Genomic DNA, 27,093 nt, shown 5'->3' with positions numbered 1-27,093 from the left:
CCAGGCCCCCACTCATGTCTCCCACCACCCCCACCCCCCTGCCACCATGGCCACCCTCCACCAGGCCCCCACTCATGTCTCCCACCACCCCCACCCCTCTGCCACCATGGGCAGCCCCCATCAGGCCCCCACCCATGTCTCCCACCACCCCCAACCCCCTGCCACCATCGGCAGCCTCCACCAGGCCCCCACTCATGTCTCCCACCACCCCCACCCCCCTGCCACCATGGACAGCCTCCACCAGGCCCCCACCCATGTCTCCCACCACCCCCACCCCCCTGCCACCATGGGCAGCCTCCACCAGGCCCCCACTCATGTCTCCCACCACCCCCACCCCCCAGCAGTGCAGGGGCAGCCTCCACCAGGCCCCCACTCATGTCTCCCACCACCCCCACCCCCCTGCCACCATGGGCAGCCTCCACCAGGCCCCCACCCATGTCTCCCACCACCCCCACCCCCCTGCCACCATGGGCAGCCCCCACCAGGCCCCCACCCATGTCTCCCACCACCCCACCCCCCAGCAGTGCAGGGGTAGCCTCCACCAGGCCCCCACTCATGTCTCCCACCACCCCCACCCCCCTGCCACCATGGGCAGCCTCCACCAGGCCCCCACTCATGTCTCCCACCACCCCCACCCCCAGCAGTGCAGGGGCATCCTCCACCAGGCCCCCACTCATGTCTCCCACCACCCCCACCCCCCTGCCACCATGGCCACCCTCCACCAGGCCCCCACTCATGTCTCCCACCACCCCCACCCCCCTGCCACCATGGGCAGCCCCCACCAGGCCCCCACCCATGTCTCCCACCACCCCCACCCCCCAGCAGTGCAGGGGCAGCCTCCACCAGGCCCCCACCCATGTCTCCCACCACCCCACCCCCCTGCCACCGTGGGCAGCCTCCACCAGGCCCCCACTCATGTCTCCCACCACCCCCACCCCCCAGCAGTGCAGGGGCATCCTCCACCAGGCCCCCACTCATGTCTCCCACCACCCCCACCCCCTGCCACCATGGCCACCCTCCACCAGGCCCCCACTCATGTCTCCCACCACCCCCACCCCCCTGCCACCATGGGCAGCCCCCACCAGGCCCCCACCCATGTCTCCCACCACCCCCACCCCCCAGCAGTGCAGGGGCAGCCTCCACCAGGCCCCCACTCATGTCTCCCACCACCCCCACCCCCCTGCCACCATGGCCACCCTCCACCAGGCCCCCACTCATGTCTCCCACCACCCCCACCCCTCTGCCACCATGGGCAGCCCCCACCAGGCCCCCACCCATGTCTCCCACCACCCCCAACCCCCTGCCACCATGGGCAGCCTCCACCAGGCCCCCACTCATGTCTCCCACCACCCCCACCCCCCTGCCACCATGGACAGCCTCCACCAGGCCCCCACCCATGTCTCCCACCACCCCCACCCCCTGCCACCATGGGCAGCCTCCACCAGGCCCCCACTCATGTCTCCCACCACCCCCACCCCCCAGCAGTGCAGGGGCAGCCTCCACCAGGCCCCCACTCATGTCTCCCACCACCCCCACCCCCCTGCCACCATGGGCAGCCTCCACCAGGCCCCCACCCATGTCTCCCACCACCCCCACTCCCCTGCCACCATGGGCAGCCTCCACCAGGCCCCCACTCATGTCTCCCACCACCCCCACCCCCCAGCAGTGCAGGGGCAGCCTCCACCAGGCCCCCACTCATGTCTCCCACCACCCCACCCCCCTGCCACCATGGCCACCCTCCACTAGGCCCCCACTCATGTCTCCCACCACCCCCACCCCCCTGCCACCATGGGCAGCCCCCACCAGGCCCCCACCCATGTCTCCCACCACCCCACCCCCCAGCAGTGCAGGGGCAGCCTCCACCAGGCCCCCACTCATGTCTCCCACCACCCCCACCCCCCTGCCACCATGGGCAGCCTCCACCAGGCCCCCACTCATGTCTCCCACCACCCCCACCCCCAGCAGTGCAGGGGCATCCTCCACCAGGCCCCCACTCATGTCTCCCACCACCCCCACCCCCCTGCCACCATGGCCACCCTCCACCAGGCCCCCACTCATGTCTCCCACCACCCCCACCCCCCTGCCACCATGGGCAGCCCCCACCAGGCCCCCACCCATGTCTCCCACCACCCCCACCCCCCAGCAGTGCAGGGGCAGCCTCCACCAGGCCCCCACTCATGTCTCCCACCACCCCCACCCCCCTGCCACCATGGCCACCCTCCACCAGGCCCCCATTCATGTCTCCCACCACCCCCACCCCCCTGCCACCATGGGCAGCCCCCACCAGGCCCCCACCCATGTCTCCCACCACCCCCATCCCCCTGCCACCATGGGCAGCCTCCACCAGGCCCCCACTCATGTCTCCCACCACCCCCACCCCCCTGCCACCATGGGCAGCCTCCACCAGGCCCCCACCCATGTCTCCCACCACCCCCACCCCCCTGCCACCATGGGCAGCCTCCACCAGGCCCCCACTCATGTCTCCCACCACCCCCACCCCCCAGCAGTGCAGGGGCAGCCTCCACCAGGCCCCCACTCATGTCTCCCACCACCCCCACCCCCCTGCCACCATGGGCAGCCTCCACCAGGCCCCCACCCATGTCTCCCACCACCCCCACCCACCTGCCACCATGGGCAGCCTCCACCAGGCCCCCACTCATGTCTCCCACCACCCCCACCCCCCAGCAGTGCAGGGGCAGCCTCCACCAGGCCCCCACTCATGTCTCCCACCACCCCCACCCCCCTGCCACCATGGCCACCCTCCACCAGGCCCCCACTCATGTCTCCCACCACCCCCACCCCCCTGCCACCATGGGCAGCCCCCACCAGGCCCCCACCCATGTCTCCCACCACCCCACCCCCCAGCAGTGCAGGGGCAGCCTCCACCAGGCCCCCACTCATGTCTCCCACCACCCCCACCCCCCTGCCACCATGGCCACCCTCCACCAGGCCCCCACTCATGTCTCCCACCACCCCCACCCCCCAGCAGTGCAGGGGCAGCCTCCACCAGGCCCCCACTCATGTCTCCCATCACCCCCACCCTCCAGCAGTGCAGGGAAAGCCTCCACCAGGCCCCCACTCATGTCTCCCACCACCCCCACACCCCAGCAGTGCAGGGGCAGTCTCCACCAGGCCCCCACCCATGTCTCCCACCACCCCACCCCCCTACCACCATGGCCACCCTCCACCAGGCCCCCATTCATGTCTCCCAACACCCCCACCCCCCTGCCACCATGGGCAGCCCCCACCAGGCCCCCACCCATGTCTCCAACTACCCCACCCCCCAGCAGTGCAGGGGCAGCCTCCACCAGGCCCCCGCTCATGTCTCCCACCACCCCTACCCCCGTGCCACCATGGCCACCCTCCACCAGGCCCCCACTCATGTCTCCCACCACCCCCACCCTCCAGCAGTGCAGGGGCAGCCTCCACCAGGCCCCCACTCATGTCTCCCACCACCCCCACCCTCCAGCAGTGCAGGGGCAGCCTCCACCAGGCCCCCACTCATGTCTCCCACCACCCCCACCCCCCAGCAGTGCAGGGGCAGCCTCCACCAGGCCCACACCCATGTCTCCCACCACCCCACCCCCCTGCCACCATGGGCAGCCTCCACCAGGCCCCCACTCATGTTTCCCACCACCCCCACCCCCCAGCAGTGCAGGAGCATCCTCCACCAGGCCCCCACTCATGTCTCCCACCACCTCCACCCCCCTGCCACCATGGCCACCCTCCACCAGGCCCCCACTCATGTCTCCCACCACCCCCACCCCCCTGCCACCATGGGCAGCCCCCACCAGGCCCCCACCCATGTCTCCCACCACCCCCACCCCCCAGCAGTGCAGGGGCAGCCTCCACCAGGCCCCCACCCATGTCTCCCACCACCCCCACCCCCCTGCCACCATGGGCAGCCTCCACCAGGCCCCCACCCATGTCTCCCACCACCCCCACCCCCCTGCCACCATGGGCAGCCTCCACCAGGCCCCCACTCATGTCTCCGACCACCCCCACCCCCCAGCAGTGCAGGGGCAGCCTCCACCAGCCCCCCACTCATGTCTCCCACCACCCGCACCCCCCTGCCACCATGGGCAGCCTCCACCAGGTCCCCACCCATGTCTCCCACCACCCCCACCCCCCTGCCACCATGGGCAGCCTCCACCAGGCCCCCACTCATGTCTCCCACCACCCCCACCCCCCAGCAGTGCAGGGGCAGCCTCCACCAGGCCCCCACTCATGTCTCCCACCACCCCCAACCCCCAGCAGTGCAGGGGCAGCCTCCACCAGGCCCCCACTCATGTCTCCCACCACCCCCACCCCCCAGCAGTGCAGGGGCAGCCTCCACCAGGCCCCCACCCATGTCTCCCACCACCCCACCCCCCTGCCACCATGGGCAGCCTCCACCAGGGCCCCCACTCATGTCTCCCACCACCCCCACCCCCCAGCAGTGCAGGGGCATCCTCCACCAGGCCCCCACTCATGTCTCCCACCACCCCCACCCCCCTGCCACCATGGCCACCCTCCACCAGGACCCACTCATGTCTCCCACCACCCCCACCCCCCTGCCACCATGGGCAGCCCCCACCAGGCCCCCACCCATGTCTCCCACCACCCCCACCCCCCAGCAGTGCAGGGGCAGCCTCCACCAGGCCCCCACTCATGTATCCCACCACCCCCACCCCCCTGCCACCATGGCCACCCTCCACCAGGCCCCCACTCATGTCTCCCACCACCCCCACCCCATTGCCACCATGGGCAGCCCCCACCAGGCCCCCACCCATGTCTCCCACCACCCCCACCCCCTGCCACCATGGGCAGCCTCCACCAGGCCCCCACTCATGTCTCCCACCACCCCCACCCCCTTGCCACCATGGGCAGCCTCCACCAGGCCCCCACCCATGTCTCCCACCACCCCCACCCCCCTGCCACCATGGGCAGCCTCCACCAGGCCCCCACTCATGTCTCCCACCACCCCCACCCCCCAGCAGTGCAGGGGCAGCCTCCACCGGGCCCCCACTCATGTCTCCCACCACCCCACCCCCCAGCAGTGCAGGGGCACCCTCCACCAGGCCCCCACTCATGTCTACCACCACCCCCACCCTCCAGCCACCAGGGGCACCCTCCACCAGGCCCCCACTCATGTCTCCCACCACCCCCATCCCCCAGCAGTGCAGGGGCAGCCTCCACCAGGCCCCCACTCATGTCTCCCACCACCCCCACCCCCCAGCAGTGCAGGGGCAGCCTTCACCAGGCCGCCACCCATGTCTCCCACCACCCCCACCCCCCAGCAGTGCAGGGGCAGCCTCCACCAGGCCCCCACTCATGTCTCCCACCACCCCACCCCCCAGCAGTGCAGGGGTACCCTCCACCAGGCCCCCACTCATGTCTCCCACCACCCCCACCCCCCAGCAGTGCAGGGGCAGCCTCCACCAGGCCCCCACTCATGTCTCCCACCACCCCACCCCCCTGCCACCAGGGGCAGCCTCCACCAGGCCCCCACTCACGTCTCCCACCACCCCACCCCCCTGCCACCATGGGCAGCCTCCACCAGGCCCCCACTCACGTCTCCCACCACCCCACCCCCCTGCCACCATGGGCAGCCTCCACCAGGCACCCACTCATGTCTCCCACCACCCCCACCCCCCAGCAGTGCAGGGGCACCCTCCACCAGGCCCTCACTCATGTCTCCCACCACCCCCACCCCCAGCCACCAGGGGCAGCCTCAACCAGGCCCCCACTCATGTCTCCCACCACCCCACCCCCCTGCCACCATGGGCAGCCTCCACCAGGCCCCCACTCATGTCTCCCACCACCCCCACCCCCCAGCCACCAGGGGAAGCCTCCACCAGGCCCCCACTCATGTCTCCCACCACCCCCACCCCCCAGCCACCAGGGGCAGCCTCCACCAGGCCCCCACTCATGTCTCCCACCACCCCCACCCCCCTGCCACCATGGGCAGCCCCCACCAGGCCCCCACTCATGTCTCCCACCACCCCCACCCCCCAGCAGTGCAGGGGCATCCTCCACCAGGCCCCCACTCATGTCTCCCACCACCCCCACCCCCCAGCAGTGCATGGGCATCCTCCACCAGGCCCCCACTCATGTCTCCCACCACCCCCACCCCCCTGCCACCATGGGACCCTCCACCAGGCCCCCACTCATGTCTCCCACCACCCCCACCCCCCTGCCACCATGGGCAGCCCCCACCAGGCCCCCACCGATGTCTCCCACCACCCCCACCCCCCTGCCACCATGGGCAGCCCCCACCAGGCCCCCACCCATGTCTCCCACCACCCCCACCCCCCAGCAGTGCAGGGGCAGCCTCCACCAGGCCCCCACTCATGTATCCCACCACCCCCACCCCCCTGCCACCATGGCCACCCTCCACCAGGCCCCCACTCATGTCTCCCACCACCCCCACCCCATTGCCACCATGGGCAGCCCCCACCAGGCCCCCACCCATGTCTCCCACCACCCCCACCCCCTGCCACCATGGGCAGCCTCCACCAGGCCCCCACTCATGTCTCCCACCACCCCCACCCCCTTGCCACCATGGGCAGCCTCCACCAGGCCCCCACCCATGTCTCCCACCACCCCCACCCCCCTGCCACCATGGGCAGCCTCCACCAGGCCCCCACTCATGTCTCCCACCACCCCCACCCCCCAGCAGTGCAGGGGCAGCCTCCACCGGGCCCCCACTCATGTCTCCCACCACCCCACCCCCCAGCAGTGCAGGGGCACCCTCCACCAGGCCCCCACTCATGTCTACCACCACCCCCACCCTCCAGCCACCAGGGGCACCCTCCACCAGGCCCCCACTCATGTCTCCCACCACCCCCATCCCCCAGCAGTGCAGGGGCAGCCTCCACCAGGCCCCCACTCATGTCTCCCACCACCCCCACCCCCCAGCAGTGCAGGGGCAGCCTTCACCAGGCCGCCACCCATGTCTCCCACCACCCCCACCCCCCAGCAGTGCAGGGGCAGCCTCCACCAGGCCCCCACTCATGTCTCCCACCACCCCACCCCCCAGCAGTGCAGGGGTACCCTCCACCAGGCCCCCACTCATGTCTCCCACCACCCCCACCCCCCAGCAGTGCAGGTGCAGCCTCCACCAGGCCCCCACTCATGTCTCCCACCACCCCACCCCCCTGCCACCAGGGGCAGCCTCCACCAGGCCCCCACTCACGTCTCCCACCACCCCACCCCCCTGCCACCATGGGCAGCCTCCACCAGGCCCCCACTCACGTCTCCCACCACCCCACCCCCCTGCCACCATGGGCAGCCTCCACCAGGCACCCACCCATGTCTCCCACCACCCCCACCCCCCAGCAGTGCAGGGGCACCCTCCACCAGGCCCTCACTCATGTCTCCCACCACCCCCACCCCCAGCCACCAGGGGCAGCCTCAACCAGGCCCCCACTCATGTCTCCCACCACCCCACCCCCCTGCCACCATGGGCAGCCTCCACCAGGCCCCCACTCATGTCTCCCACCACCCCCACCCCCCAGCCACCAGGGGAAGCCTCCACCAGGCCCCCACTCATGTCTCCCACCACCCCCACCCCCCAGCCACCAGGGGCAGCCTCCACCAGGCCCCCACTCATGTCTCCCACCACCCCCACCCCCCTGCCACCATGGGCAGCCCCCACCAGGCCCCCACTCATGTCTCCCACCACCCCCACCCCCCAGCAGTGCAGGGGCATCCTCCACCAGGCCCCCACTCATGTCTCCCACCACCCCCACCCCCCAGCAGTGCATGGGCATCCTCCACCAGGCCCCCACTCATGTCTCCCACCACCCCCACCCCCCTGCCACCATGGGCAGCCCCCACCAGGCCCCCACCGATGTCTCCCACCACCCCCACCCCCCCCAGCAGTGCAGGCGCAGCCTCCACCAGGCCCCCACTCATGTCTCCCACCACCCCCACCCCCCAGCAGTGCAGGGGCATCCTCCACCAGGCCCCCACTCATGTCTCCCACCACCCCCACCCCCCTGCCACCATGGCCACCCTCCACCAGGCCCCCACTCATGTCTCCCACCACCCCCACCCCCTGCCACCATGGCCAGCCCCCACCAGGCCCCCACCCATGTCTCCCACCACCCCCACCCACCAGCAGTGCAGGGGCAGCCTCCACCAGGCCCCCACTCATGTCTCCCACCACCCCCACCCCCTTCCACCATGGGCAGCCTCCACCAGGCCCCCACTCATGTCTCACACCACCCCCACCCCCCTTCCACCATGGGCAGCCTCCACCAGGCCCCCACCCATGTCTCCCACCACCCCCACCCCCCTGCCACCATGGGAAGCCTCCACCAGGCCCCCACTCATGTCTCCCACCACCCCACCCCCTGCCACCATGGGCAGCCTCCACCAGGCCCCCACCCATGTCTCCCACCACCCCCACCCCCCTGCCACCATGGGCAGCCTCCACCAGGCCCCCACCCATGTCTCCCACCACCCCCACCCCCCTGCCACCATGGGCAGCCTCCACCAGGCCCCCACTCATGTCTCCCACCACCCCCACCCCCCAGCAGTGCAGGGGCAGCCTCCACCAGGCCCCCACTCATGTCTCCCACCACCCGCACCCCCCTGCCACCATGGGCAGCCTCCACCAGGCCCCCACCCATGTCTCCCACCACCCCCACCCCCCTGCCACCATGGGCAGCCTCCACCAGGCCCCCACTCATGTCTCCCACCACCCCCACCCCCCAGCAGTGCAGGGGCAGCCTCCACCAGGCCCCCACTCATGTCTCCCACCACCCCCACCCCCAGCAGTGCAGGGGCAGCCTCCACCAGGCCCCCACCCATGTCTCCCACCACCCCACCCCCCGGCCACCATGGGCAGCCTCCACCAGGCCCCCACTCATGTCTCCAACCACCCCCACCCCCCAGCAGTGCAGGGGCATCCTCCACCAGGCCCCCACTCATGTCTCCCACCACCGCCACCCCCCTGCCACCATGGCCACCCTCCACCAGGCCCCCACTCATGTCTCCCACCACCCCCACCCCCCTGCCACCATGGGCAGCCCCCACCAGGCCCCCACCCATGTCTCCCACCACCCCCACCCCACAGCAGTGCAGGGGCAGCCTCCACCAGGCCCCCACTCATGTCTCCCACCACCCCCCACCCCCCTGCCACCATGGCCACCCTCCACCAGGCCCCCACTCATGTCTCCCACCACCCCCACCCCCCTGCCACCATGGGCAGCCCCCACCAGGCCCCCACCCATGTCTCCCACCACCCCCACCCCACAGCAGTGCAGGGGCAGCCTCCACCAGGCCCCCACTCATGTCTCCCACCACCCCCCACCCCCCTGCCACCATGGCCACCCTCCACCAGGCCCCCACTCATGTCTCCCACCACCCCCACCCCCCTGCCACCATGGGCAGCCCCCACCAGGCCCCCACGCATGTCTCCCACCACCCCCACCCCCCTGCCACCATGGGCAGCCTCCACCAGGCCCCCACTCATGTCTCCCACCACCCCCACACCCCTGCCACCATGGGCAGCCTCCACCAGGCCCCCACCCATGTCTCCCACCACCCCCACCACCCTGCCACCATGGGCAGCCTCCACCAGGCCCCCACTCATGTCTCCCACCACCCCCACCCCCAGCAGTGCAGGGGCAGCCTCCACCAGGCCCCCACTCATGTCTCCCACCACCCCACCCCCCAGCAGTGCAGGGGCACCCTCCACCAGGCCCCCACTCTTGTCTACCACCACCCCCACCCCCCAGCCACCAGGGGCACCCTCCACCAGGCCCCCACTCATGTCTCCCACCACCCTCACCCCCCAGCAGTGCAGGGGCAGCCTCCACCAGGTCCCCACTCATGTCTCCCACCACCCCCACCCCCAGCAGTGCAGGGGCAGCCTCCACCAGGCCCCCACTCATGTCTCCCACCACCCCACCCCCCAGCAGTGCAGGGGCACCCTCCACCAGGCCCCCACTCTTGTCTACCACCACCCCCACCCCCCAGCCACCAGGGGCACCCTCCACCAGGCCCCCACTCATGTCTCCCACCACCCTCACCCCCCAGCAGTGCAGGGGCAGCCTCCACCAGGCCCCCACTCATGTCTCCCACCACCCCCACCCCCCAGCAGTGCAGGGGCATCCTCAACCAGGCCCCCACTCATGTCTCCCACCACCCCCACCCCCCTGCCACCATGGCCACCCTCCACCAGGCCCCCACTCATGTCTCCCACCACCCCCACCCCCCTGCCACCATGGGCAGCCCCCACCAGGCCCCCACCCATGTCTCCCACCACCCCCACCCCCCAGCAGTGCAGGGGCAGCCTCCACCAGGCCCCCACTCATGTCTCCCACCACCCCCACCCCCCCTGCCACCATGGCCACCCTCCACCAGGCCCCCACTCATGTCTCCCACCACCCCCACACCTCTGCCACCATGGGCAGCCCCCACCAGGACCCCACCCATGTCTCCCACCACCCCCACCCCCCTGCCACCATGGGCAGCCTCCACCAGGCCCCCACTCATGTCTCCCACCACCCCCACCCCCTTGCCACCATGGGCAGCCTCCACCAGGCCCCCACCCATGTCTCCCACCACCCCCACCCCCCTGCCACCATGGGCAGCCTCCACCAGGCCCCCACTCATGTCTCCCACCACCCCCACCCCCCAGCAGTGCAGGGGCAGCCTCCACCAGGCCCCCACTCATGTCTCCTACCACCCCACCCCCCAGCAGTGCAGGGGCACCCTCCACCAGGCCCCCACTCATGTCTACCACCACCCCCACCCCCCAGCCACCAGGGGCACCCTCCACCAGGCCCCAACTCATGTCTCCCACCACCCCCACCCCCCAGCAGTGCAGGGGCGGCCTCCACCAGGCCCCCACTCATGTCTCCCACCACCCCACCCCCCAGCAGTGCAGGGGCAGCCTCCACCAGGCCCCCACCCATGTCTCCCACCACCCCCACCCCCCCAGCAGTGCAGGGGCAGCCTCCACCAGGCCCCCTCTCATGTCTCCCACCACCCCACCCCCCAGCAGTGCAGGGGCACCCTCCACCAGGCCCCCACTCATGTCTCCCACCACCCCCACCCCCCAGCAGTGCAGGGGCAGCCTCCACCAGGCCCCCACTCATGTCTCCCACCACCCCACCCCCCTGCCACCATGGGCAGCCTCTACCAGGCCCCCACTCATGTCTCCCACCACCCCACCCCCCAGCCACCAGGGGCAGCCTCCACCAGGCCCCCACTCACGACTCCCACCACCCCACCCCCCTGCCACCATGGGCAGCCTCCACCAGGCCCCCACTCATGTCTCCCACCACCCCCACCCCCCAGCAGTGCAGGGGCACCCTCCACCAGGCCCTCACTCATGTCTCCCACCACCCCCACCCCCCAGCCACCAGGGGCAGCCTCAACCAGGCCCCCACTCATGTCTCCCACCACCCCACCCCCCTGCCACCATGGGCAGACTCCACCAGGCCCCCACTCATGTCTCCCACCACCCCCACCCCCCAGCCACCAGGGGCAGCCTCCACCAGGCCCCCACTCATGTCTCCCACCACCCCCACCCCCAGCCACCAGGGGCAGCCTCCACCAGGCCCCCACTCATGTCTCCCACCACCCCCACCCCCCTGCCACCATGGGCAGCCCCCACCAGGCCCCCACTCATGTCTCCCACCAGCCCCACCCCCCAGCAGTGCAGGGGCATCCTCCACCAGGCCCCCACTCATGTCTCCCACCACCCCCACCCCCCAGCAGTGCAGGGGCATCCTCCACCAGGCCCCCACTCATGTCTCCCACCACCCCCACCCCCCTGCCACCATGGCCACCCTCCACCAGGCCCCCACTCATGTCTCCCACCACCCCCACCCCCCTGCCACCATGGGCAGCCCCCACCAGGCCCCCACCCATGTCTCCCACCACCCCCACCCCCCAGCAGTGCAGGGGCATCCTCCACCAGGCCCCCACTCATGTCTCCCACCACCCCCACGCCCCTGCCACCATGGCCACCCTCCACCAGGCCCCCACTCATGTCTCCCACCACCCCCACCCCCCTGCCACCATGGCCAGCCCCCACCAGGCCCCCACCCATGTCTCCCACCACCCCCACCCACCAGCAGTGCAGGGGCAGCCTCCACCAGGCCCCCACTCATGTCTCCCACCACCCCCACCCCCCTGCCACCATGGCCACCCTCCACCAGGCCCCCACTCATGTCTCCCACCCCCCTGCCACCATGGGCAGCCCCCACCAGGCCCCCACCCATGTCTCCCACCACCCCCACCCCCCTGCCACCATGGGCAGCCTCCACCAGGCCCCCACTCATGTCTCCCACCACCCCCACCCCCCTTCCACCATGGGCAGCCTCCACCAGGCCCCCACCCATGTCTCCCACCACCCCCACCCCCCTGCCACCATGGGCAGCCCCCACCAGGCCCCCACCCATGTCTCCCACCACCCCCACCCCCCTGCCACCATGGGAAGCCTCCACCAGGCCCCCACTCATGTCTCCCACCACCCCCACCCCTCTGCCACCATGGGCAGCCTCCACCAGGCCCCCACCCATGTCTCCCACCACCCCCACCCCCTGCCACCATGGGCAGCCTCCACCAGGCCCCCACCCATGTCTCCCACCACCCCCACCCCCCTGCCACCATGGGCAGCCTCCACCAGGCCCCCACTCATGTCTCCCACCACCCCCACCCCCAGCAGTGCAGGGGCAGCCTCCACCAGGCCCCCACTCATGTCTCCCACCACCCCCACCCCCCTGCCACCATGGGCAGCCTCCACCAGGCCCCCACCCATGTCTCCCACCACCCCACCCCCCTGCCACCATGGGCAGCCTCCACCAGGCCCCCACTCATGTCTCCCACCACCCCCACCCCCCAGCAGTGCAGGGGCAGCCTCCACCAGGCCCCCACTCATGTCTCCCACCACCCCCACCCCCCAGCAGTGCAGGGGCAGCCTCCACCAGGCCCCCACCCATGTCTCCCACCACCCCACCCCCCTGCCACCATGGGCAGCCTCCACCAGGCCCCCACTCATGTCCCCGACCACCCCCACCCCCCAGCAGTGCAGGGGCATCCTCCACCAGGCCCCCACTCATGTCTCCCACCACCCCCACCCCCCTGCCACCATGGCCAACCTCCACCAGGCCCCCACTCATGTCTCCCACCACCCCCACCCCCCTGCCACCATGGGCAGCCCCCACCAGGCCCCCACCCATGTCTCCCACCACCCCCACCCCACAGCAGTGCAGGGGCAGCCTCCACCAGGCCCCCACTCATGTCTCCCACCACCCCCCACCCCCCTGCCACCATAGCCACCCTCCAACAGGCCCCCACTCATGTCTCCCACCACCCCCACCCCCCTGCCACCATGGGCAGCCCCCACCAGGCCCCCACCCATGTCTCCCACCACCCCCACCCCCCTACCACCATCGGCAGCCTCCACCAGGCCCCCACTCATGTCTCCCACCACCCCACCCCCCTGCCACCATGGGCAGACTCCACCAGGCCCCCACTCATGTCTCCCACCACCCCCACCCCCCAGCCACCAGGGGCAGCCTCCACCAGGCCCCCACTCATGTCTCCCACCACCCCCACCCCCCAGCCACCAGGGGCAGCCTCCACCAGGCCCCCACTCATGTCTCCCACCACCCCCACACCCCTGCCACCATGGGCAGCCCCCACCAGGCCCCCACTCATGTCTCCCACCAGCCCCAACCCCAGCAGTGCAGGGGCATCCTCCACCAGGCCCCCACTCATGTCCCCCACCACCCCCACCCCCCAGCAGTGCAGGGGCATCCTCCACCAGGCCCCCACTCATGTCTCCCACCACCCCCACCCCCCTGCCACCATGGCCACCCTCCACCAGGCCCCCACTCATGTCTCCCACCACCCCCACCCCCCTGCCACCATGGGCAGCCCCCACCAGGCCCCCACCCATGTCTCCCACCACCCCCACCCCCCAGCAGTGCAGGGGCAGCCTCCACCAGGCCCCCACTCATGTCTCCCACCACCCCCACCCCCCAGCAGTGCAGGGGCATCCTCCACCAGGCCCCCACTCATGTCTCCCACCACCCCCACCCCCCTGCCACCATGGCCACCCTCCACCAGGCCCCCACTCATGTCTCCCACCACCCCCACCCACCAGCAGTGCAGGGGCAGCCTCCACCAGGCCCCCACTCATGTCTCCCACCACCCCCACCCCCCTGCCACCATGGCCACCCTCCACCAGGCCCCCACTCATGTCTCCCACCCCCCTGCCACCATGGGCAGCCCCCACCAGGCCCCCACCCATGTCTCCCACCACCCCCACCCCCCTGTTACCATGGGCAGCCTCCACCAGGCCCCCACTCATGTCTCCCACCACCCCTACCCCCTTCCACCATGGGCAGCCTCCACCAGGCCCCCACCCATGTCTCCCACCACCCCCACCCCCCTGCCACCATGGGCAGCCCCCACCTGGCCCCCACCCATGTCTCCCACCACCCCCACCCCCCTGCCACCATGGGAAGCCTCCACCAGGCCCCCACTCATGTCTCCCACCACCCCCACCCCTCTGCCACCATGGGCAGCCTCCACCAGGCCCCCACCCATGTCTCCCACCACCCCCACCCCCTGCCACCATGGGCAGCCTCCACCAGGCCCCCACCCATGTCTCCCACCACCCCCACCCCCCTGCCACCATGGGCAGCCTCCACCAGGCCCCCACTCATGTCTCCCACCACCCCCACCCCCCAGCAGTGCAGGGGCAGCCTCCACCAGGCCCCCACTCATGTCTCCCACCACCCCCACCCCCCTGCCACCATGGGCAGCCTCCACCAGGCCCCCACCCATGTCTCCCACCACCCCCACCCCCCTGCCACCATGGGCAGCCTCCACCAGGCCCCCACTCATGTCTCCCACCACCCCCACCCCCCAGCAGTGCAGGGGCAGCCTCCACCAGGCCCCCACTCATGTCTCCCACCACCCCCACCCCGAAGCAGTGCAGGGGCAGCCTCCACCAGGCCCCCACCCATGTCTCCCACCACCCCACCCCCCTGCCACCATGGGCAGCCTCCACCAGGCCCCCACTCATGTCCCCGACCACCCCCACCCCCCAGCAGTGCAGGGGCATCCTCCACCAGGCCCCCACTCATGTCTCCCACCAACCCCACCCCCCAACAGTGCAGGGGCAGCCTCCACCAGGCCCCCACCCATGTCTCCCACCACCCCCACCCCCCTGCCACCATGGGCAGCCTCCACCAGGCCCCCACTCATGTCTCCCACCACCCCCACACCCCAGCAGTGCAGGGGCAGCCTCCACCAGGCCCCCACTCATGTCTCCCACCACCCCCACCCCCAGCAGTGCAGGGGCAGCCTCCACCAGGCCCCCACCCATGTCTCCCACCACCCCACCCCCCGGCCACCATGGGCAGCCTCCACCAGGCCCCCACTCATGTCTCCAACCACCCCCACCCCCCAGCAGTGCAGGGGCATCCTCCACCAGGCCCCCACTCATGTCTCCCACCACCCCCACCCCCCTGCCACCATGGCCACCCTCCACCAGGCCCCCACTCATGTCTCCCACCACCCCCACCCCCCTGCCACCATGGGCAGCCCCACCAGGCCCCCACCCATGTCTCCCACCACCCCCACCCCACAGCAGTGCAGGGGCAGCCTCCACCAGGCCCCCACTCATGTCTCCCACCACCCCCCACCCCCCTGCCACCATGGGCAGCCCCCACCAGGCCCCCACCCATGTCTCCCACCACCCCCACCCCCCTGCCACCATGGGCAGCCTCCACCAGGCCCCCACTCATGTCTCCCACCACCCCCACACCCCTGCCACCATGGGCAGCCTCCACCAGGCCCCCACCCATGTCTCCCACCACCCCCACCCCCCTGCCACCATGGGCAGCCTCCACCAGGCCCCCACTCATGTCTCCCACCACCCCCACCCCCAGCAGTGCAGGGGCAGCCTCCACCAGGCCCCCACTCATGTCTCCCACCACCCCACCCCCCAGCAGTGCAGGGGCACCCTCCACCAGGCCCCCACTCATGTCTACCACCACCCCCACCCCCCAGCCACCAGGGGCACCCTCCACCAGGCCCCCACTCATGTCTCCCACCACCCTCACCCCCCAGCAGTGCAGGGGCAGCCTCCACCAGGCCCCCACTCATGTCTCCCAACACCCCGACCCCCCAGCAGTGCAGGGGCATCCTCCACCAGGCCCCCACTCATGTCTCCCACCACCCCCACCCCCCTGCCACCATGGCCACCCTCCACCAGGCCCCCACTCATGTCTCCCACCACCCCCACCCCCCTGCCACCATGGGCAGCCCCCACCAGGCCCCCACCCATGTCTCCCACCACCCCCACCCCCCAGCAGTGCAGGGGCAGCCTCCACCAGGCCCCCACTCATGTCTCCCACCACCCCCACCCCCCCTGCCACCATGGCCACCCTCCACCAGGCCCCCACTCATGTCTCCCACCACCCCCACACCTCTGCCACCATGGGCAACCCCCACCAGGCCCCCACCCATGTCTCCCACCACCCCCACCCCCCTGCCACCATGGGCAGCCTCCACCAGGCCCCCACTCATGTCTACCACCACCCCCACCCCCTTGCCACCATGGGCAGCCTCCACCAGGCCCCCACCCATGTCTCCCACCACCCCCACCCCCCTGCCACCATGGGCAGCCTCCACCAGGCCCCCACTCATGTCTCCCACCACCCCCACCCCCCAGCAGTGCAGGGGCAGCCTCCACCAGGCCCCCACTCATGTCTCCCACCGCCCCACCCCCCAGCAGTGCAGGGGCAGCCTCCACCAGGCCCCCACTCATGTCTCCCACCACCCCCACCCCCCAGCAGTGCAGGGGCAGCCTCCACCAGGCCCCCTCTCATGTCTCCCACCACCCCACCCCCCAGCAGTGCAGGGGCACCCTCCACCAGGCCCCCACTCATGTCTCCCACCACCCCCACCCCCCAGCAGTGCAGGGGCAGCCTCCACCAGGCCCCCACTCATGTCTCCCACCACCCCACACCCCTGCCACCATGGGCAGCCTCCACCAGGCCCCCACTCATGTCTCCCACCACCCCACCCCCCAGCCACCAGGGGCAGCCTCCACCAGGCCCCCACTCACGTCTCCCACCACCCCACCCCCCTGCCACCATGGGCAGCCTCCACCAGGCCCCCACTCATGTCTCCCACCACCCCCACCCCCCAGCAGTGCAGGGGCACCCTCCACCAGGCCCTCACTCATGTCTCCCACCACCCCCACCCCCCAGCCACCAGGGGCAGCCTCAACCAGGCCCCCACTCATGTCTCCCACCACCCCACCCCCCTGCCACCATGGGCAGACTCCACCAGGCCCCCACTCATGTCTCCCACCACCCCCACCCCCCAGCCACCAGGGGCAGCCTCCACCAGGCCCCCACTCATGTCTCCCACCACCCCCACCCCCCAGCCACCAGGGGCAGCCTCCACCAGGCCCCCACTCATGTCTCCCACCACCCCCACCCCCCTGCCACCATGGGCAGCCCCCACCAGGCCCCCACTCATGTCTCCCACCAGCCCCACCCCCCAGCAGTGCAGGGACATCCTCCACCAGGCCCCCACTCATGTCTCCCACCACCCCCACCCCCCAGCAGTGCAGGGGCATCCTCCACCAGGCCCCCACTCATGTCTCCCACCACCCCCACCCCCCTGCCACCATGGCCACCCTCCACCAGGCCCCCACTCATGTCTCCCACCACCCCCACCCCCCTGCCACCATGGGCAGCCCCCACCAGGCCCCCACCCATGTCTCCCACCACCCCCACCCCCCAGCAGTGCAGGGGCAGCCTCCACCAGGCCCCCACTCATGTCTCCCACCACCCCCACCCCCCAGCAGTGCAGGGGCATCCTCCACCAGGCCCCCACTCATGTCTCCCACCACCCCCACCCCCCTGCCACCATGGCCACCCTCCACCAGGCCCCCACTCATGTCTCCCACCACCCCCACCCCCCTGCCACCATGGCCAGCCCCCACCAGGCCCCCACCCATGTCTCCCACCACCCCCACCCACCAGCAGTGCAGGGGCAGCCTCCACCAGGCCCCCACTCATGTCTCCCACCACCCCCACCCCCCTGCCACCATGGCCACCCTCCACCAGGCCCCCACCCATGTCTCCCACCACCCCCACCCCCTGCCACCATGGGCAGCCTCCACCAGGCCCCCACCCATGTCTCCCACCACCCCCACCTCTCTGCCACCATGGGCAGCCTCCACCAGGCCCCCACCCATGTCTCCCACCACCCCCACCCCCTGCCACCATGGGCAGCCTCCACCAGGCCCCCACCCATGTCTCCCACCACCCCCACCCCCCTGCCACCATGGGCAGCCTCCACCAGGCCCCCACTCATGTCTCCCACCACCCCCACCCCCCAGCAGTGCAGGGGCAGCCTCCACCAGGCCCCCACTCATGTCTCCCACCACCCCCACCCCCCTGCCACCATGGGCAGCCTCCACCAGGCCCCCACCCATGTCTCCCACCACCCCCACCCCCCTGCCACCATGGGCAGCCTCCACCAGGCCCCCACTCATGTCTCCCACCACCCCCACCCCCTAGCAGTGCAGGGGCAGCCTCCACCAGGCCCCCACTCATGTCTCCCACCACCCCCACCCCCCAGCAGTGCAGGGGCAGCCTCCACCAGGCCCCCACCCATGTCTCCCACCACCCCACCCCCCTGCCACCATGGGCAGCCTCCACCAGGCCCCCACTCATGTCCCCGACCACCCCCACCCCCCAGCAGTGCAGGGGCATCCTCCACCAGGCCCCCACTCATGTCTCCCACCACCCCCACCCTCCTGCCACCATGGCCACCCTCCACCAGGCCCCCACTCATGTCTCCCACCACCCCCACCCCCCTGCCACCATGGGCATCCCCCACCAGGCCTCCACCCATGTCTCCCACCACCCCCACCCCACAGCAGTGCAGGGGCAGCCTCCACCAGGCCCCCACTCATGTCTCCCACCACCCCCCACCCCCCTGCCACCATAGCCACCCTCCAACAGGCCCCCACTCATGTCTCCCACCACCCCCACCCCCCTGCCACCATGGGCAGCCCCCACCAGGCCCCCACCCATGTCTCCCACCACCCCCACCCCCCTACCACCATCGGCAGCCTCCACCAGGCCCCCATTCGTGTCTCCCACCACCCCACCCCCCTGCCACCATGGGCAGACTCCACCAGGCCCCCACTCATGTCTCCCACCACCCCCACCCCCCAGCCACCAGGGGCAGCCTCCACCAGGCCCCCACTCATGTCTCCCACCACCCCCACCCCCCAGCCACCAGGGGCAGCCTCCACCAGGCCCCCACTCATGTCTCCTACCACCCCCACCCCCCTGCCACCATGGGCAGCCCCCACCAGGCCCCCAGTCATGTCTCCCACCAGCCCCACCCCCAGCAGTGCAGGGGCATCCTCCACCAGGCCCCCACTCATGTCCCCCACCACCCCCACCCCCCAGCAGTGCAGGGGCATCCTCCACCAGGCCCCCACTCATGTCTCCCACCACCCCCACCCCCCTGCCACCATGGCCACCCTCCACCAGGCCCCCACTCATGTCTCCCACCACCCCCACCCCCCTGCCACCATGGGCAGCCCCCACCAGGCCCCCACCCATGTCTCCCACCACCCCCACCCCCCAGCAGTGCAGGGGCAGCCTCCACCAGGCCCCCACTCATGTCTCCCACCACCCCCACCCGCCAGCAGTGCAGGGGCATCCTCCACCAGGCCCCCACTCATGTCACCCACCACCCCCACCCCCCTGCCACCATGGCCACCCTCCACCAGGCCCCCACTCATGTCTCCCACCACCCCCACCCCCCTGCCACCATGGCCAGCCCCCACCAGGCCCCCACCCATGTCTCCCACCACCCCCACCCACCAGCAGTGCAGGGGCAGCCTCCACCAGGCCCCCACTCATGTCTCCCACCACCCCCACCCCACTGCCACCATGGCCACCCTCCACCAGGCCCCCACTCATGTCTCCCACCCCCCTGCCACCATGGGCAGCCCCCACCAGGCCCCCACCCATGTCTCCCACCACCCCCACCCCCCTGCCACCATGGGCAGCCTCCACCAGGCCCCCACTCATGTCTCCCACCACCCCCACCCCCCTTCCACCATGGGCAGCCTCCACTAGGCCCCCACCCATGTCTCCCACCACCCCCACCCCCCTGCCACCATGGGCAGCCCCCACCAGGCCCCCACCCATGTCTCCCACCACCCCCACCCCCCTGCCACCATGGGAAGCCTCCACCAGGCCCCCACTCATGTCTCCCACCACCCCCACCCCTCTGCCACCATGGGCAGCCTCCACCAGGCCCCCACTCATGTCTCCCACCACCCCCACCCCCCAGCAGTGCAGGGGCAGCCTCCACCAGGCCCCCACTCATGTCTCCCACCACCCCACCCCCCAGCAGTGCAGGGGAAGCCTCCACCAGGCCCCCACTCATGTCTCCCACCACCCCCACCCCCCAGCAGTGCAGGGGCAGCCTCCACCAGGCCCCCACCCATGTCTCCCACCACCCCCACCCCCCAGCAGTGCAGGGGCAGCCTCCACCAGGCACCCTCTCATGTCTCCCACCACCCCACCCCCCAGCAGTGCAGGGGCCCCCTCCACCAGGCCCCCACTCATGTCTCCCACCACCCCCACCCCCCAGCAGTGCAGGGGCAGCCTCCACCAGGCCCCCACTCATGTCTCCCACCACCCCACACCCCTGCCACCATGGGCAGCCTCCACCAGGCCCCCACTCATGTCTCCCACCACCCCACCCCCCAGCCACCAGGGGCAGCCTCCACCAGGCCCCCACTCACGTCTCCCACCACCCCACCCCCCTGCCACCATGGGCAGCCTCCACCAGGCCCCCACTCATGTCTCCCACCACCCCCACCCCCCAGCAGTGCAGGGGCACCCTCCACCAGGCCCTCACTCATGTCTCCCACCACCCCCACCCCCCAGCCACCAGGGGCAGCCTCAACCAGGCCCCCACTCATGTCTCCCACCACCCCACCCCCCTGCCACCATGGGCAGACTCCACCAGGCCCCCACTCATGTCTCCCACCACCCCCACCCCCCAGCCACCAGGGGCAGCCTCCACCAGGCCCCCACTCATGTCTCCCACCACCCCCACCCCCCAGCCACCAGGGGCAGCCTCCACCAGGCCCCCACTCATGTCTCCCACCACCCCCACCCCCCTGCCACCATGGGCAGCCCCCACCAGGCCCCCACTCATGTCTCCCACCAGCCCCACCCCCCAGCAGTGCAGGGGCATCCTCCACCAGGCCCCCACTCATGTCTCCCACCACCCCCACCCCCCAGCAGTGCAGGGGCATCCTCCACCAGGCCCCCACTCATGTCTCCCACCACCCCCACCCCCCTGCCACCATGGCCACCCTCCACCAGGCCCCCACTCATGTCTCCCACCACCCCCACCCCCCTGCCACCATGGGCAGCCCCCACCAGGCCCCCACCCATGTCTCCCACCACCCCCACCCCCCAGCAGTGCAGGGGCAGCCTCCACCAGGCCCCCACTCATGTCTCCCACCACCCCCACCCCCCTGCCACCATGGCCACCCTCCACCAGGCCCCCACTCATGTCTCCCACCACCCCCACCCCCCTGCCACCATGGCCAGCCCCCACCAGGCCCCCACCCATGTCTCCCACCACCCCCACCCACCAGCAGTGCAGGGGCAGCCTCCACCAGGCCCCCACTCATGTCTCCCACCACCCCCACCCCCCTGCCACCATGGCCACCCTCCACCAGGCCCCCACCCATGTCTCCCACCACCCCCACCCCCTGCCACCATGGGCAGCCTCCACCAGGCCCCCACCCATGTCTCCCACCACCCCCACCCCTCTGCCACCATGGGCAGCCTCCACCAGGCCCCCACCCATGTCTCCCACCACCCCCACCCCCTGCCACCATGGGCAGCCTCCACCAGGCCCCCACCCATGTCTCCCACCACCCCCACCCCCCTGCCACCATGGGCAGCCTCCACCAGGCCCCCACTCATGTCTCCCACCACCCCCACCCCCCAGCAGTGCAGGGGCAGCCTCCACCAGGCCCCCACTCATGTCTCCCACCACCCCCACCCCCCTGCCACCATGGGCAGCCTCCACCAGGCCCCCACCCATGTCTCCCACCACCCCCACCCCCCTGCCACCATGGGCAGCCTCCACCAGGCCCCCACTCATGTCTCCCACCACCCCCACCCCCCAGCAGTGCAGGGGCAGCCTCCACCAGGCCCACACTCATGTCTCCCACCACCCCCACCCCCCAGCAGTGCAGGGGCAGCCTCCACCAGGCCCCCACCCATGTCTCCCACCACCCCACCCCCCTGCCACCATGGGCAGCCTCCACCAGGCCCCCACTCATGTCCCCGACCACCCCCACCCCCCAGCAGTGCAGGGGCATCCTCCACCAGGCCCCCACTCATGTCTCCCACCACCCCCACCCCCCTGCCACCATGGCCACCCTCCACCAGGCCCCCACTCATGTCTCCCACCACCCCCACCCCCCTGCCACCATGGGCAGCCCCCACCAGGCCCCCACCCATGTCTCCCACCACCCCCACCCCACAGCAGTGCAGGGGCAGCCTCCACCAGGCCCCCACTCATGTCTCCCACCACCCCCCACCCCCCTGCCACCATAGCCACCCTCCAACAGGCCCCCACTCATGTCTCCCACCACCCCCACCCCCCTGCCACCATGGGCAGCCCCCACCAGGCCCCCACCCATGTCTCCCACCACCCCCACCCCCCTACCACCATCGGCAGCCTCCACCAGGCCCCCATTCGTGTCTCCCACCACCCCACCCCCCTGCCACCATGGGCAGACTCCACCAGGCCCCCACTCATGTCTCCCACCACCCCCACCCCCCAGCCACCAGGGGCAGCCTCCACTAGGCCCCCACTCATGTCTCCCACCACCCCCACCCCCCAGCCACCAGGGGCAGCCTCCACCAGGCCCCCACTCATGTCTCCTACCACCCCCACCCCCCTGCCACCATGGGCAGCCCCCACCAGGCCCCCACTCATGTCTCCCACCAGCCACACCCCCAGCAGTGCAGGGGCATCCTCCACCAGGCCCCCACTCATGTCCCCCACCACCCCCACCCCCCAGCAGTGCAGGGGCATCCTCCACCAGGCCCCCACTCATGTCTCCCACCACCCCCACCCCCCTGCCACCATGGCCACCCTCCACCAGGCCCCCACTCATGTCTCCCACCACCCCCACCCCCCTGCCACCATGGGCAGCCCCCACCAGGCCCCCACCCATGTCTCCCACCACCCCGACCCCCCAGCAGTGCAGGGGCAGCCTCCACCAGGCCCCCACTCATGTCTCCCACCACCCCCACCCCCCAGCAGTGCAGGGGCATCCTCCACCAGGCCCCCACTCATGTCTCCCACCACCCCCACCCCCCTGCCACCATGGCCACCCTCCACCAGGCCCCCACTCATGTCTCCCACCACCCCCACCCCCCTGCCACCATGGCCAGCCCCCACCAGGCCCCCACCCATGTCTCCCACCACCCCCACCCACCAGCAGTGCAGGGGCAGCCTCCACCAGGCCCCCACTCATGTCTCCCACCACCCCCACCCCCCTGCCACCATGGCCACCCTCCACCAGGCCCCCACTCATGTCTCCCACCCCCCTGCCACCATGGGCAGCCCCCACCAGGCCCCCACCCATGTCTCCCACCACCCCCACACCCCTGCCACCATGGGCAGCCTCCACCAGGCCCCCACTCATGTCTCCCACCACCCCCACCCCCCTTCCACCATGGGCAGCCTCCACCAGGCCCCCACCCATGTCTCCCACCACCCCCACCCCCCTGCCACCATGGGCAGCCCCCACCAGGCCCCCACCCATGTCTCCCACCACCCCCAGCCCCCTGCCACCATGGGAAGCCTCCACCAGGCCCACACTCATGTCTCCCACCACCCCCACCCCTCTGCCACCATGGGCAGCCTCCACCAGGCCCCCACCCATGTCTCCCACCACCCCCACCCCCTGCCACCATGGGCAGCCTCCACCAGGCCCCCACCCATGTCTCCCACCACCCCCACCCCCCTGCCACCATGGGCAGCCTCCACCAGGCCCCCACTCATGTCTCCCACCACCCCCACCCCCCAGCAGTGCAGGGGCAGCCTCCACCAGGCCCCCACTCATGTCTCCCACCACCCCCACCCCCCTGCCACCATGGGCAGCCTCCACCAGGCCCCCACCCATGTCTCCCACCACCCCCACCCCCCTGCCACCATGGGCAGCCTCCACCAGGCCCCCACTCATGTCTCCCACCACCCCCACCCCCCAGCAGTGCAGGGGCAGCCTCCACCAGGCCCCCACTCATGTCTCCCACCACCCCCACCCCCCAGCAGTGCAGGGGCAGCCTCCACCAGGCCCCCACCCATGTCTCCCACCACCCCACCCCCCTGCCACCATGGGCAGCCTCCACCAGGCCCCCACTCATGTCCCCGACCACCCCCACCCCCCAGCAGTGCAGGGGCATCCTCCACCAGGCCCCCACTCATGTCTCCCACCACCCCCACCCCCCTGCCACCATGGCCACCCTCCACCAGGCCCCCACTCATGTCTCCCACCACCCCCAGCCCCATGCCACCATGGGCAGCCCCCACCAGGCCCCCACCCATGTCTCCCACCACCCCCACCCCACAGCAGTGCAGGGGCAGCCTCCACCAGGCCCCCACTCATGTCTCCCACCACCCCCCACCCCCCTGCCACCATAGCCACCCTCCACCAGGCCCCCACTCATGTCTCCCACCACCCCCACCCCCCTGCCACCATGGGCAGCCCCCACCAGGCCCCCACCCATGTCTCCCACCACCCCCACCCCCCTACCACCATCGGCAGCCTCCACCAGGCCCCCACTCATGTCTCCCACCACCCCCACCCCCCTGCCACCATGTGCAGCCTCCACCAGGCTACCACCCATGTCTCCCACCACACCCACCCCCCTGCCACCATGGGCAGCCTCCACCAGGCCCCCACTCATGTCTCCCACCACCCCCACCCCCAGCAGTGCAGGGGCAGCCTCCACCAGGCCCCCACTCATGTCTCCCACCACCCCAAACCCCAGCAGTGCAGGGGCACCCTCCACCAGGCCCCCACTCATGTCTACCACCACCCCCACCCCCCAGCCACCAGGGGCACCCTCCACCAGGCCCCCACTCATGTCTCCCACCACCCCCACCCCCCAGCAGTGCAGGGGCAGCCTCCACCAGGCCCCCACTCATGTCTCCCACCACCCCACACCCCAGCAGTGCAGGGGCAGCCTCCACCAGGCCCCCACCAATGTCTCCCACCACCCCCACCCCCCAGCAGTGCAGGGGCAGCCTCCACCAGGCCCCCACTCATGTCTCCCACCACCCCACCCCCCAGCAGTGCAGGGGCACCCTCCACCAGGCCCCCACTCATGTCTCCCACCACCCCCACCCCCCCAGCAGTGCAGGGGCAGCCTCCACCAGGCCCCCACTCATGTCTCCCACCACCCCACCCCCCAGCAGTGCAGGGGCAGCCTCCACCAGGCCCCCACTCATGTCTCCCACCACCCCACCCCCCTGCCACCATGGGCAGCCTCCACCAGGCCCCCACTCATGTCTCCCACCACCCCCACCCCCCTGCCACCATGGGCAGCCTCCACCAGGCCCCCAATCATGTCTCCCACCACCCCACCCCCCTGCCACCATGGGCAGCCTCCACCAGGCCCCCACTCATGTCTCCCACCACCCCACCCCCCTGCCACCATGGGCAGCCTCCACCAGGCCCCCACTCATGTCTCCCACCACCCCCACCCCCCAGCAGTGCAGGGGCAGCCTCCACCAGGCCCCCACCCATGTCTCCCACCACCCCCACTCCCCAGCCACCAGGGGCAGCCACCACCAGGCCCCCACCCATGTCTCCCACCACCCCCACCCCCCAGCCACCAGGGGCAGCCCCCACCAGGCCCCCACTCATGTCTCCCACCACCCCCACCCCCCAGCAGTGCAGGGGCAGCCTCCACCAGGCCCCCACTCATGTCTCCCACCACCCCCACCCCCCAGCAGTGCAGGGGCACCCTCCACCAGGCCCCCACTCATGTCTCCCACCACCCCCACCCCCCAGCAGTGCAGGGGCACCCTCCACCAGGCCCCCACTCATGTCTCCCACCACCCCCACCCCCCAGCAGTGCAGGGGCAGCCTCCACCAGGCCCCCTCTCATGTCTCCCACCACCCCACCCCCCAGCAGTGCAGGGGCACCCTCCACCAGGCCCCCACTCATGTCTCCCACCACCCCCACCCCCCAGCAGTGCAGGGGCACCCTCCACCAGGCCCCCACTCATGTCTCCCACCACCCCCACCCCCCAGCAGTGCAGGGGCAGCCTCCACCAGGCCCCCACTCATGTCTCCCACCACCCCCACCCCCAGCAGTGCAGGGGCAGCCTCCACCAGGCCCCCACCCATGTCTCCCACCACCCCACCCCCCGGCCACCATGGGCAGCCTCCACCAGGCCCCCACTCATGTCTCCAACCACCCCCACCCCCCAGCAGTGCAGGGGCATCCTCCACCAGGCCCCCACTCATGTCTCCCACCACCCCCACCCCCCTGCCACCATGGCCACCCTCCACCAGGCCCCCACTCATGTCTCCCACCACCCCCACCCCCCTGCCACCATGGGCAGCCCCCACCAGGCCCCCACCCATGTCTCCCACCACCCCCACCCCACAGCAGTGCAGGGGCAGCCTCCACCAGGCCCCCACTCATGTCTCCCACCACCCCCACCCCCCTGCCACCATGGCCACCCTCCACCAGGCCCCCACTCATGTCTCCCACCACCCCCACCCCCCTGCCACCATGGGCAGCCCCCACCAGGCCCCCACGCATGTCTCCCACCACCCCCACCCCCCTGCCACCATGGGCAGCCTCCACCAGGCCCCCACTCATGTCTCCCACCACCCCCACACCCATGCCACCATGGGCAGCCTCCACCAGGCCCCCACCCATGTCTCCCACCACCCCCACCACCCTGCCACCATGGGCAGCCTCCACCAGGCCCCCACTCATGTCTCCCACCACCCCCACCCCCAGCAGT

This window comes from Ambystoma mexicanum, chromosome 6p (assembly GCF_040938575.1).
Source record: "Ambystoma mexicanum isolate Mex_15411 chromosome 6p, UKY_AmexF1_1, whole genome shotgun sequence".
NCBI lineage: Eukaryota > Metazoa > Chordata > Amphibia > Caudata > Ambystomatidae > Ambystoma > Ambystoma mexicanum.
This window is presented reverse-complemented; position numbering follows the sequence as displayed.